The sequence below is a fragment of the Prenolepis imparis genome, unplaced genomic scaffold (genome assembly GCF_030444845.1).
Source record: "Prenolepis imparis isolate NDT839.2.m4 unplaced genomic scaffold, iyPreImpa1.0 SCAF_19, whole genome shotgun sequence".
NCBI classification, from domain to species: Eukaryota; Metazoa; Arthropoda; class Insecta; order Hymenoptera; family Formicidae; genus Prenolepis; species Prenolepis imparis.
In genome coordinates, this window is record NW_028141177.1 from 285,878 (window position 1) to 298,267 (window position 12,390).

At 33.3% G+C, this 12,390-nt stretch overlaps 2 pseudogenes; one reads left to right on the top strand and one right to left on the bottom strand.

The window, feature by feature from the left end:
• Positions 1–311: 311 nt before the first annotated feature.
• On the bottom strand, positions 312–4,398 carry LOC145946733 (uncharacterized; annotated as a pseudogene).
• Positions 4,399–9,950: 5,552 nt separating this feature from the next.
• On the top strand, positions 9,951–11,786 carry LOC145946734 (NAD(+) hydrolase sarm1 pseudogene; annotated as a pseudogene).
• The last annotated feature ends 604 nt before the right edge of the window (positions 11,787–12,390 follow it).

Sequence of the window (12,390 nt, forward strand, 5' to 3'; positions counted from 1 at the left end):
TATAAAATATATATTTATTATATATTTTATTAATACGAGTACATATTTTATATTGTACTTTATTTTTTGTTTAATATTTATATATAGCCTTCAAATAATGTAAACGCGAAATTTCTATTATTTTTAATAAATTTATATAATTTAATATATTATATAATATAAACTAAAATTATTGTTTTTACATAATTTCAGTTATTTCAAGAAAAAAAATTAAAAGATCAATATATATCTCGATTATTGCAGTGTAAAATGACAAATTTAAATAGCTTTGGAGCGGCAAAATTTATTCGATTTTTGTTGACAATTTGTTGTCAGATTTCTCTGCGCAGATCTTGCTCGGATTTTGCTGTCAATTTGACATCAAGTTATGCAATAAGCTTTGCTCGCTTTTTGCGCCCAATCTGTTATTGAGTCTTGTCAACAAGCTTTGCTCGGTTTTTGTTGTCAACTTGACGTCAGATTTCACGCGCACTGATCTTGCTTGGTTTTTGTCGTCAATTTGACATCAAGTCATGCAGTAAGCTTTGCTCGCTTTTTGCTGCCAATCTGTTGTCGAGTTTTGTCAGCAAGCTTCGCTCGGTTTTTGCTGCCAATCTGCTAGCTTAATCAAGTAATAATAATTCTTGTAGCCAAATTGTAGCCTTTTTGTTAACAACAATTTGTTGCAAGCATTTGACAAAATCTGTTCGAACAGACTTGGCTGACTGGGTATATTAAAGAAACCAAAGTGTGTATGTGTTGACCTTGATTTGATCTTAGTAACCTAACCTAACCTAACCCAAATTCAAAATTTTAATACGACTAACCCAGACAGCACAGTGACGTTTTAAAAACGTATTAAAAATGTACATATTGGACGTTTTGTACGTATTTATAACATCCATATTAGAGCCTTCGACATCTTTAGGACATTTTAGAAATGTCCAGTGTTACTTTTCTGGACAACCGAAACATGTCCATTTTAAGGATTAAACGAACTAAAATTGGACCTGCTTCGAACATTGAACGTATATTTTATAGTAGATAGGTATAGGTATATATGTAAATTTATATGTTTAGAGTTTAGAGTACTGAATATACCTATTTTAGTACACATACAGCATCAAAAAATTGCAGAAATCTTGTAAACATCCAAAAGAAACAAGAAAAAAAAATTGTTGAAACTGTGCAAGTTCATTTTGTTTATCCGTAATACTTAGATATTCGCGTATTATATAATCTTAATATTCAATATTTGCAAGCTTTATATATAATTCTCATAACAAATCTTAAATACGGGAAAGATAGCGCCTCGTGCGTCACATAGCGGTAAATAAAAGAACTAATGATTAATGAATACTGTTTTTATAATATTTTTGGAATGTTACAGTAATATTTCGTTTAAAATATTACAGTTACATGTTCTTATAATGTCTCTCCAATATTACGTTGCAACTTGTAAGATTATAATATTGCTGCAATGTAAATGAAATGTTCTGTGCTGTACGTAAAATGAATGTTTTTAAAACGTCTAAATATAATATACTTTGAACGTCTAATAATGGATATTCTTAAAACATTCATATTATATCCATGGACATTTGGACTAAATAAAAACCAAAACTGGACGTCCATTGGATATTCTGTGCTGTCTGGGAAATACATTACTTTATACCATGAAACTTTTGTCTAAAATTTTTTTCTAAGATATGTACATACATTATAGAAGAGGTATTTTGGTATATACCCAGCAAACACAGAACATTGCGGCAATGTTGCAATATTGCTGTAATGTTGCTACAATGTTGCAACATTGCCACAATGTTGCTGCAATGTTCTGTGTTTGCTAGGTAATTACAAATTTGGCACTTTGTATATTGCATTGCTAGTACAAGACTATTGTAACTAAGAGAATTTAATTTCTTAATTACAAAAATATAAAAATTTCTTATGTTTAAATACAAATAGCTGAGATATAGATTTAAAAATTTTTTTACTGTTAAAATATTTATGAATTTGACTTGAATTTGCAATAAATGTAAAATAAGATAATACAGCGTCAAAGAATATCTTTTATAAAATATTTAGTGGAAAAGTTATATTTATATCATGATTTACTTTAATTGTCCAATCTTTAAAATTATTCATTTTCTTTGAAATGCAATTTTACCTGAAGATTCAATGGATGGAGAAATTTCCTCTTGCCTTGATAAACTATTGCGAGAACGATGTTGTCGTCTTCGATTAAAATTTTGAGTGTGTCTAGTTTCAACTAAACATGGAATAAGATAAAAAGATTGTAATTTATTACTCAAGCTGTATCTATGTGTGTACACTATAATTGTTATACTAATTATAAGCTAGATAGTTCATATTGACCTGATTCTGGAATTCTATCTGAAAGTAAACTTGCATCTATTTCTTCATGATCATTGGCTGCAATCAATAAAGTATTACATATAATTTAAGTTTTTATAAATTCTAGAAAAAAATTAGAAGATATTTTAAAATCTATTTAAAATATGAATATACATTTTAATAAAAAAGTTATATTAATATTTACCTTCAGGCAGTAATTCTGGTTGCTGATAATGTTGATTAAAGCGTGAAAACATATGCAAAAAATGTTCTAAAGAAATATCTCCATTTATAAGAGCACTTTGTCCTTCTTTAATTTGAATATTTTTTTGTTTATTAGATCGTGTGCGTGGTCGTCTAACACGTATATTATTTCGCAAGCGAGAATAATCAATTTCTTGGTTAGTTATAATTTCCGACAAGTGTTCTACAAAACAAAATGATCACTGTACATGCAACATATGTATGTAAAAATGTGAACGCAATATAAGCAAACTGTCAAAATATATATGTATTATGCAGAAGAAAATTTTAAAAATATATATATACATATACCTAAAAATACCCATAGATTTGGATGAACTGTACCAACTTTTTGATTCACAATGTGGTGGAAACTTTCCACTAAGTTATTTGTACGAACAGGACAATTATGTACAGACACTTTGGATGCTATAGGTAACCAAGTGTTACGTAAATAAGCCATGAATAATAATACATTTGGATAAGTTGCAGAAACGCGATCTGCAACATTTTGCATAAGATTCAATGAATCCAAAAATAAAGAACTAGGTGCTAATGCCATAGATATGGCCATGGATAACAATTCGGCAGGTGCACTATTTAGCTGTAGGCGTCGCCATTTTCTATAAAGCGCCTAGAACACAGAAGAAAACATTTATTATTAACATAATGCAACATTAAACATTTGTACTTTTTTTTAATTAAATATACCTGTGAATAGTGAAACCAACAATGAATAGAAGCAGCTGGAAATTGCTGATTCATTATTGTTATAGCTGCCTTTTCATAATCCATCATAATAAATTTTAGATTTTTACTTAGACCAGGTACAAGTAAAACGATTTTTTCCCACATTGCCTTATACAGAGAAGCAGAACGTACCTCACATAACACAAAAACTACCGCTATGCCCTATATCAATAAAATAGTTTATAAAATTCACATGTTCATAGGAAGAATTCAGATAAAATTACTAACGCAATCGACTATTTGGTCGTTTGCGCTGAGCGCGAAACAAAAAAAGGAAGTAATAAAAACAAATAAAGAAGTTAAGGTAAAAGTACGAATTCCTGAATACATTTGTTCCTATTCCTGGACACTTTTGTAGTTTTAATCTTTAAATAATAACAAGATTTCTAATATACTAGAAAATAATAATAATAATACATATTCTCTTTTCTTGCATCTTAAAGTTTTAGTTATATAATTGTAAACTTGTTGTTCTTATTTAAAGATTAAAATTATACAAAAGTGTCCAAAAATAGGGATATGTTAAGAAGTTAGTACTTTTACCTTATATTATCCTATTTTCTTTTGGTGACAATGATGCTTAGCGTAAATGGTCTCTCTCAGATAGCAAACTACATTAATAACTTTATCTAGGCTTGACATACATTTTTCATACATATATTACGATTTATACATATTTCATACATATATTACGATTAAAAATTTTTTAGTAAAACATACCATATCAGCATACATGTATACTGTACAATTGAGTAATATTTGGTTTTTTTGGCACAATCTATAAATATGTACATGTATATTTGTAAATATTATAAAATAATAAAAATATATGTGATAATGTATGTATTAATTAATATATTTTATTACGTATACATATATATATATATATATATATATACACACACATATATACTATGGGTGTGTAATACTTACAGAAAATGTATCATCTACAAATATTTCACTTGCTTCAGAGAGTACATTTAATAATACATCATTACTAAAGATAAGCGCTATTTTGTTATCAATTGATATTGCACAGCCTTTATAGATACTTTGTGTAGGTTCATATATTTCTAATTGTTGGTGCAAAGAATATAAATCATTTGGAATCTTTGGGCGTGATTTTGCTCTTTCACGACTCAATACGGTTTTAATATTATTATATGAAATGTATGCACTAGCTAACAAATTAGTGCGGCAAACTGTATCAAATATAACTTTGAAAGGTTTTGTTTCTTTGCTTAATTTAATCATTTCTCTTTTCATATTGCCAATTTCTATAAAATATGGCTCTTCCGGATGATTGTGCAATACATCCAAAAATATTAATTCTCCTTCTTTCCGCAAGACCGCAGAACATTTCTCAGTTCTGCGTTTTGAGCACCGATAAATATGATCATATCTATTGTCCCTACAATAGGTATAATTCTTATAAACATACAATTGAGATCCATTTTGTTTTCCTTCTATAATTTCCATCTGGAAACATAATAAATAAAAATATAAGTACTCTGATCACGCTTAGCAAAAATTAGTGCCTAATACATTAATAATTAATTATATTTAAATTCAGCAAAAATTTAAAAGTTAGGGATCAATTACATTAATGAGTAACTAAGTGCTTATTAAAGCATTGATTTCTGCTCAATCTCCAATTATTATTTACTGAAAAAAAGATTATTTTCAATAATATCTTCTTTCTAACCCAATATTCTTAAAATGAAATATGAAAATTTTTTCATGTCGTAAAAAAATGTTCAAAACAATAATACAAGAGGTATGCCAAAAAGAACTAAAGTAAAATTAAAAAATACATATTTTAAGGGTCGGCAGGCGACCCAGGCAAACTCCGAATTGATGTTGGAGACCTCGCGCGGTGACAACGCGAAACTCCGGTTTCAGTGTTACCAACGTTGAAAAACCAATTTCAGGTTCTATGTAGTGGTGTATATCCGTACACGTACACACTATTGCATTGCTCACGCGGACGCACGGTAGAGAGACAAGAATCGATAATCACGTTATCCTTGTTCCTCTACCGTGCTAATCACGTGACATGCTACACGCGAGATACGGCCTGAAAATGCTTTCTGGCCTTCCGTAGCAGAAGGCAGGAATGTAGCAAGGCTAATAAGCACCCACTTTTTGTAAATTTTATATATGCTTATGCACATATGTGCGTATATATAACAAATAGTATCAAAAATTTATATATATGTCTCCAAATTGTACAATGATAAATAATAATGATAAAATAATAATTCGCAGATTGAACTAATATACAACAAGTAAGACACGGGCGCTTATTAGACTTGGCAATTTATTGCTTTTTTACTTCTATTTTTTTATCGATATTTTATATATCGTCAGCGCGATAGAGAGACAAGGAGAGAACGAGTATTTTAATTCTTGTCTAACATGTAGTGGCAATTGGAGATTTATAGGCTAACAAATATGTATTACTTAATTACTTTTTGATTATATTGATGTTACTGTATAAGAATACTTGCTCCATATAAATCGTGATGTAAAGAACATACGAGTAACATATTATAAATAGCTCAATGCAAGGTGTTCGGTCTGTCACCCTGAAAAAATAGGTCTTTAGCGGACAATCCTACTGATTAAGAATATTGCAAATTTAATGAGATTCATTCAGTATTTTGGCTAAAATCTGGATTATACGAATCCGTAATTCCCGGCCGGCCGAAAGGCGTCTCCACCGTGTCGCCTGCCGACCCTTAATTTTAAGTCATATAAAACAACACATTTCTCAATTTACTTCATATACAATATGCAACATATTTGCAAAAAATTGTAACAAATAAAATTTACAATAAAATAGAAGACTGGTGTTAAGTATTACAAACAAAATAATATAAACATGCATGCTTCTCATGACCCTTAAAACTATTTGCGCACAACTTATCGCACTAGGCTCTTAATTAGCATAGTACGCAAATATTTTTAAGGGTCATGAGAAGCATGCATGTTTATATCACCTATTATGCATATTTGTCTTATATATAATAAAGCAAATTTTTTCATCTATTTTACAATTATCTTTATCTAATCTATTGCTGAAGATGGTCCGAAATTAAAACCGAAACGTACAAAATAAACTAAACGTTAACAACAAAGAGATATTTGTGCACAACTTACAGCGCTAGACTTATCAGTCATCAACAGGTAAACAGAGTTTAATACTTAATGAGTGTGAAAATAAGAGAATGAGGTATACTTTAAAATCGTTTTAAGATGAGAAATTCAAAAATAGAACACAAAACACGTGTGACGCGTTCAAAATCGTCCGATCCCGTCCACGTCCACATAGTCCACAAACGGCACGAATTCATATATACAGGCCTCTGCGTCTGCGCAAGCATCATACAATCACTTTTAACAGTGTTGCCAGATGGCTAAAACTAAATTTCTCCAACTTGTTAATAAATTTTCCCAAAATTTATCATATTTTAGAAAAATTTACCAAAATATACATAATGTGTGTTTATATCTAAAAATAATATGCTTATTTTAACAAATGTCACGCTTGCTCTGGGATACACACGCACACGCACGCGCACGCACACGCACACGCACACACACACACACACACACACACACACAAAATACACGCCTACATAAGTTAATGAAGTGTAGGATCTACTAGACGCTGCAAATGCTTCGAAGCGGCGTATAGACCAATCACAGTCTTTCTTTCAATGCTTCTAAGCGTTTGTAACTTCAAATAAATCCTAAATAAATATAAAAAAATAAGGTTTTTTTTCTGAGACGGCACGCGGGGCGCGATACTCAAAGAATTGTATATAGAGCAGCCAGTACCGGCAGTAAACGAAAAATCGTTGTTATTGGCGCGTAATGTAGTGCGGTAATATATAATGCTTTAATTTATAATTATAATGTTTTAATTGGTACTCATTTTTGCATCAAGAATATATTCAAAATAAAAAAAAAGTAATACGTATATATATGTATATTTGTTTATTAATATTTTTATAATCCCATGTTATTTCAATTGTTCTGATAATAGAAAATGAACTAAAATAGAGTTAAAATAGACTTGATTAAATTTTGAGAGATCCATAGTTATAAAATTTTATATAAATAACAAGACTATTTTTTAATCAATTTTAAATGAATATGACTTGTAGCAACAGTACAGCGAAAACAATACAGAGATTTGAACAAATGAAATATATTTAATTGACGTAAACATCCTCATTTGTTTTATCCAGTTAAGATTAGTCTATATATAGACTATACAGACTATAAGCTTGGGATTCAATATGTGTGTGGTAATAAAAAATTATATAAGTATAATTATATAATATATACTATATCATAGATAAAAATCTCTCTTGAAACATTCACTCACCGTTGGATGACGTTATGGAAGCAGCTCGTAATGTTAGAAGTTCTGGTCTCACAAATCTGATTAGTTATACAGATTGGACAATTTTTATTACTCTCCTTGGGCTCTATCTTGGATATTATTTTATTATTCTCCTCTACTGTAAGATTGCATTGATTTTTTTCTACTATAACAAAAATAAATTATATAAATATATATATTATATAAATTTTTTTAAAAAGAACACTCAACATACAAAATCAATTAAAGCGAGTAATTGTTTAAAGGAGTCAGTATAAATTTTAAATTAATATTATTTTCTCTTAATTTGTTGTGTGAGATACAATTTGGGAAAATATAAATAAAAGTTACAATATAAATATTACAATATGTTTATCTTTTATGTTCATAAATTTCATTTGACAGATGTCTAAATTTTTAGTACTCACTAATATTCGTGGAACAAGTAGTTACATCTTCTTTAATCAATGATTCAATATCTTTTGACCATAATGCTGTATTTTACTGTCTTACGAACAAGTATTTTGGTTTACCAAGTGTGTGTAGTACTTTCCGCTTTACTTGACAAATTCTCCTCACTAGCTGCCATCAAAACTGTCATTCCGGTAGCTACCATTACTGAAAGTATGATATATCTTTACACAACTTATTTATAATATTACTGTAACACATTATTACAAGATTATATTTTTTAAATGATCAAAATTGAGTTTTTATAACCTTTTAGAAAAATATAGAGAGATTCTCCTAACTGACTTATCAGTTTTAAAACAGTTTTAAAGACACAATATATATTGCAGTTAAGTATATGTATCAACATATGTGATTTTGAAGAGCAATAAAAAAATCATACAATTGCTATAAGAAATACATTTTTCAATATTAAATAGACAATGGCTTAAGACCGGTGTGCCGGACATGTGCATTTACACGTGCATACCAAGCCTTTGTTCCTGACCTGCCCCGTTGCCGTGTACGTGATTGAGTTCTCTAATTAAGAACCTTACACTACTTTTATTAAGTAACTGTGATAACTTAGTCATAATATGCGTCATCTCTATGTTACGTTCTCAATTGTCCAACAATTTCTTTCGAAAGTTTTCCAAGGTAAAGTAGTGGCCATAGCGCAAGGAAACTCATATTAATTCATATTAAGTGAATAAAAATTGTTAGCCATTGTCTATTTAATATTGAAAAATGTATTTCTTATAGCAATTGTATGATTTTTTTATTGCTCTTCAAAATCATATATGTTGATACATATACTTAACTGCAATATATATTGTGTCTTTAAAACTGTTTTAAAACTGATAAGTCAGTTAGGAGAAAATCTCTATATTTTTCTAAAAGGTTATAAAAACTCAATTTTGATCATTTAAAAAATATAATCTTGTAATAATGTGTTACAGTAATATTATAAATAAGTTGTGTAAAGATATATCATACTTTCAGTAATGGTAGCTACCGGAATGACAGTTTTGATTGCAGCTAGTGAGGAGAATTTGTCAAGTAAAGCGGAAAGTACTACACACACTTGGTAAACCAAAATACTTGTTCGTAAGACAGTGAAATACAGCATTATGGTCAAAAGATATTGAATCATTGATTAAAGAAGATGTAACTACTTGTTCCACGAATATTAGTGAGTACTAAAAATTTAGACATCTGTCAAATGAAATTTATGAACATAAAAGATAAACATATTATAATATTTATATTGTAACTTTTATTTATATTTTCCCAAATTGTATCTCACACACAACAAATTAAGAGAAAATAATATTAATTTAAAATTTATACTGACTCCTTTAAACAATTACTTTAATTATCCTGATTTTGTATGTTGAGTGTTCTTTTTAAAAAAATTTATATAATATATATATTTATATAATTTATTTTTGTTACAGTAGAAAAAAATCAATGCAATCTTACAGTAGAGGAGAATAATAAAATAATATCCAAGATAGAGCCCAAGGAGAGTAATAAAAATTGTCCAATCTGTATAACTAATCAGATTTGTGAGACCAGAACTTCTAACATTACGAGCTGCTTCCATAACGTCATCCAACGGTGAGTGAATGTTTCAAGAGAGTTTATCTATGATATAGTATATATTATATAATTATACTTATATAATTTTTTATTACCACACACATATTGAATCCCAAGCTTATAGTCTGTATATAGACTAATCTTAACTGGACTCTTTCTCGAGACCTTCATGGCAACCTCGACGACCTTGATGCTCTTCCTTGAAGTCGAAGATTGATTGACGAACAATATTTTCTATGCTTCGCAGAAAGCGATGGCAGCACAGCAGCAACGACAGACAGTTACATCAACCGGCATCTTCAACCACGAGAAACACATGGCATTAAGCTCGCAGTCAAGCATCGTGTCCAAGTCTGGGGTGAGCGCATCCAAGTCCATGATCAGCGCGGCGAGTGTGGTGAATCAGCTGATGAACGGTATGCGGACGCAAACAGCCGAGGACGAGCTACTGTCTTTGCCATTGGACGATCTCGACCTGCTGTGCTCCAAGTCGAATCCGCAGGACGTGGACTGCGCGATCGCCAAGTACTGCGGCCTGGTCGACAGCTTCGTGGAGCGATTGAAGGCGAGCGCCGATGGTGGCAAGAGCTCCGGCGGTGGCAGCAAGGCGTCACAATTGCTGAATAGGGTGAACGAGATTATCCGGAAGGCTTGGGCGGTACCGACGCACGGCCACGAACTGGGTTACACCTCGTGCAACACCCTGAGGACGCGCGGCGGTCTCGATCTTCTAATGTCAAACTGCGTGGCGAACGATCACTGCAAGCTGCAGTTCTCATCGGCGAGGCTGCTGGAACAGTGTCTGACTACGGAGAATCGTGCCCACGTGGTGGAGAACGGCCTGGAGAAGGTAGTGAACGTGGCGTGCGTGTGCACGAAGAACGCCAATTCGGCAGATCACTCGCGCGTCGGCACCGGGATCCTCGAGCACCTGTTCAAGCACAGCGAAGGCACGTGCAGCGACGTGATCCGGCTGGGCGGTCTGGACGCGGTGCTGTTCGAATGCCGGAAGAACGACGTGGAGACGCTGCGACATTGCGCGGGAGCGCTCGCGAATCTGTCGCTGTACGGCGGCGCCGAGAATCAGGAGGCGATGATCAAGCGTAAGATGCCGATGTGGCTGTTTCCGCTCGCCTTCCACAACGACAACATCAAGTATTACGCCTGCCTGGCGATCGCCGTGCTGGTCGCCAACAAGGAGATCGAGGCGGCCGTGCTTAAGTCCGGTACCCTCGACCTCGTCGAGCCGTTTGTCACGTCGCACAACCCGTACGAGTTTGCTAAATCGAACCTGGCACACGCACATGGCCAGAGGAAGAATTGGCTGGAGAGGCTCGTACCGGTCTTGAGTTCGAAGCGGGAAGAGGCCCGCAATCTGGCGGCTTTTCACTTCTGCATGGAGGCAGGGATCAAGAAGCGACAGGGCAACACCGAGATATCCCGTACGATCGGCGCAATCGAGCCGCTGAAGAAGGTCGCCAGCTGTCCTAACGCGTCCAAGTACGCGGCTCAAGCGTTACGATTGATCGGCCAGGAAATTCCGCACAAACTCAGCCAACAAGTGCCTTTGTGGTCCACCGAGGATGTACGCGAGTGGGTGAAGCAGATCGGCTTTGCCGAGGTCGCCCCGAATTTTGTGGAGAGTCGAGTGGACGGCGATCTGTTGCTGCAGCTGACGGAAGAGAATCTGCGAGAGAACATCGGCTTGACGAACGGTATCATGCGCCGCAGATTCGCGCGAGAGCTGCAGAATCTGAAGAAGATAGCCGACTATAGCAGCTGCGACACCGGTAACCTGAACAGCTTTCTACAATCAATCGGCCAAGAATTCTCCATCTATACGTACAGCATGTTAAACGCCGGCGTGGACAAGGACTCGATACGCAATCTCTCGGAGGATCAGCTGTTGACTGAATGCGGTATCGCCAACAGCATTCATCGGCTCAGGATACTCGACGCCATCAAGAACATGCAGCACAATCAATTCAGCTCGTGCGAGTACGAATTTTAAGACGAGCCAAAAATTCATCGATTATACATTTTAATAGTACATTGATTACAGAATCTTTTGGTACCAAGCAGACAACAGCATACAAACTTTTTCATTTGCTATACATAAATTAAGGATGCGTCGCATAGGATCAGTGGCATAAATGTATTAATTTCTAATATTTTAAGACGAGCCAAAAATTCATCGATTATACATTTTAATAGTACATTGATTACAGAATCATTTGGTACCAAGCAGACACCAGCGTACAAATGTTTTAACTTGACATACATAAAATAAGGTTGCGTCGCATAGGGTCAGCGGTAAAAAAGTATCGATTTCTAATATTTTAAGACGAGCCAAAAATTCATCGATTATACATTTTAATAGTACATTGATTACGGAATCTTTTGTACCAAGCAGACAACAGCGTACAAACTTTTTCATTTGCTATACATAAATTAAGGATGCGTCGCATAGGGTCAGCGGTAAAAAAGTATCGATTTCTAATATTTTAAGACGAGCCAAAAATTCATCGATTATACATTTTAATAGTACATTGATTACAGAATCTTTTGGTACCAAGCAGACAACAGCGTACAAACTTTTTCATTTGCTATACATA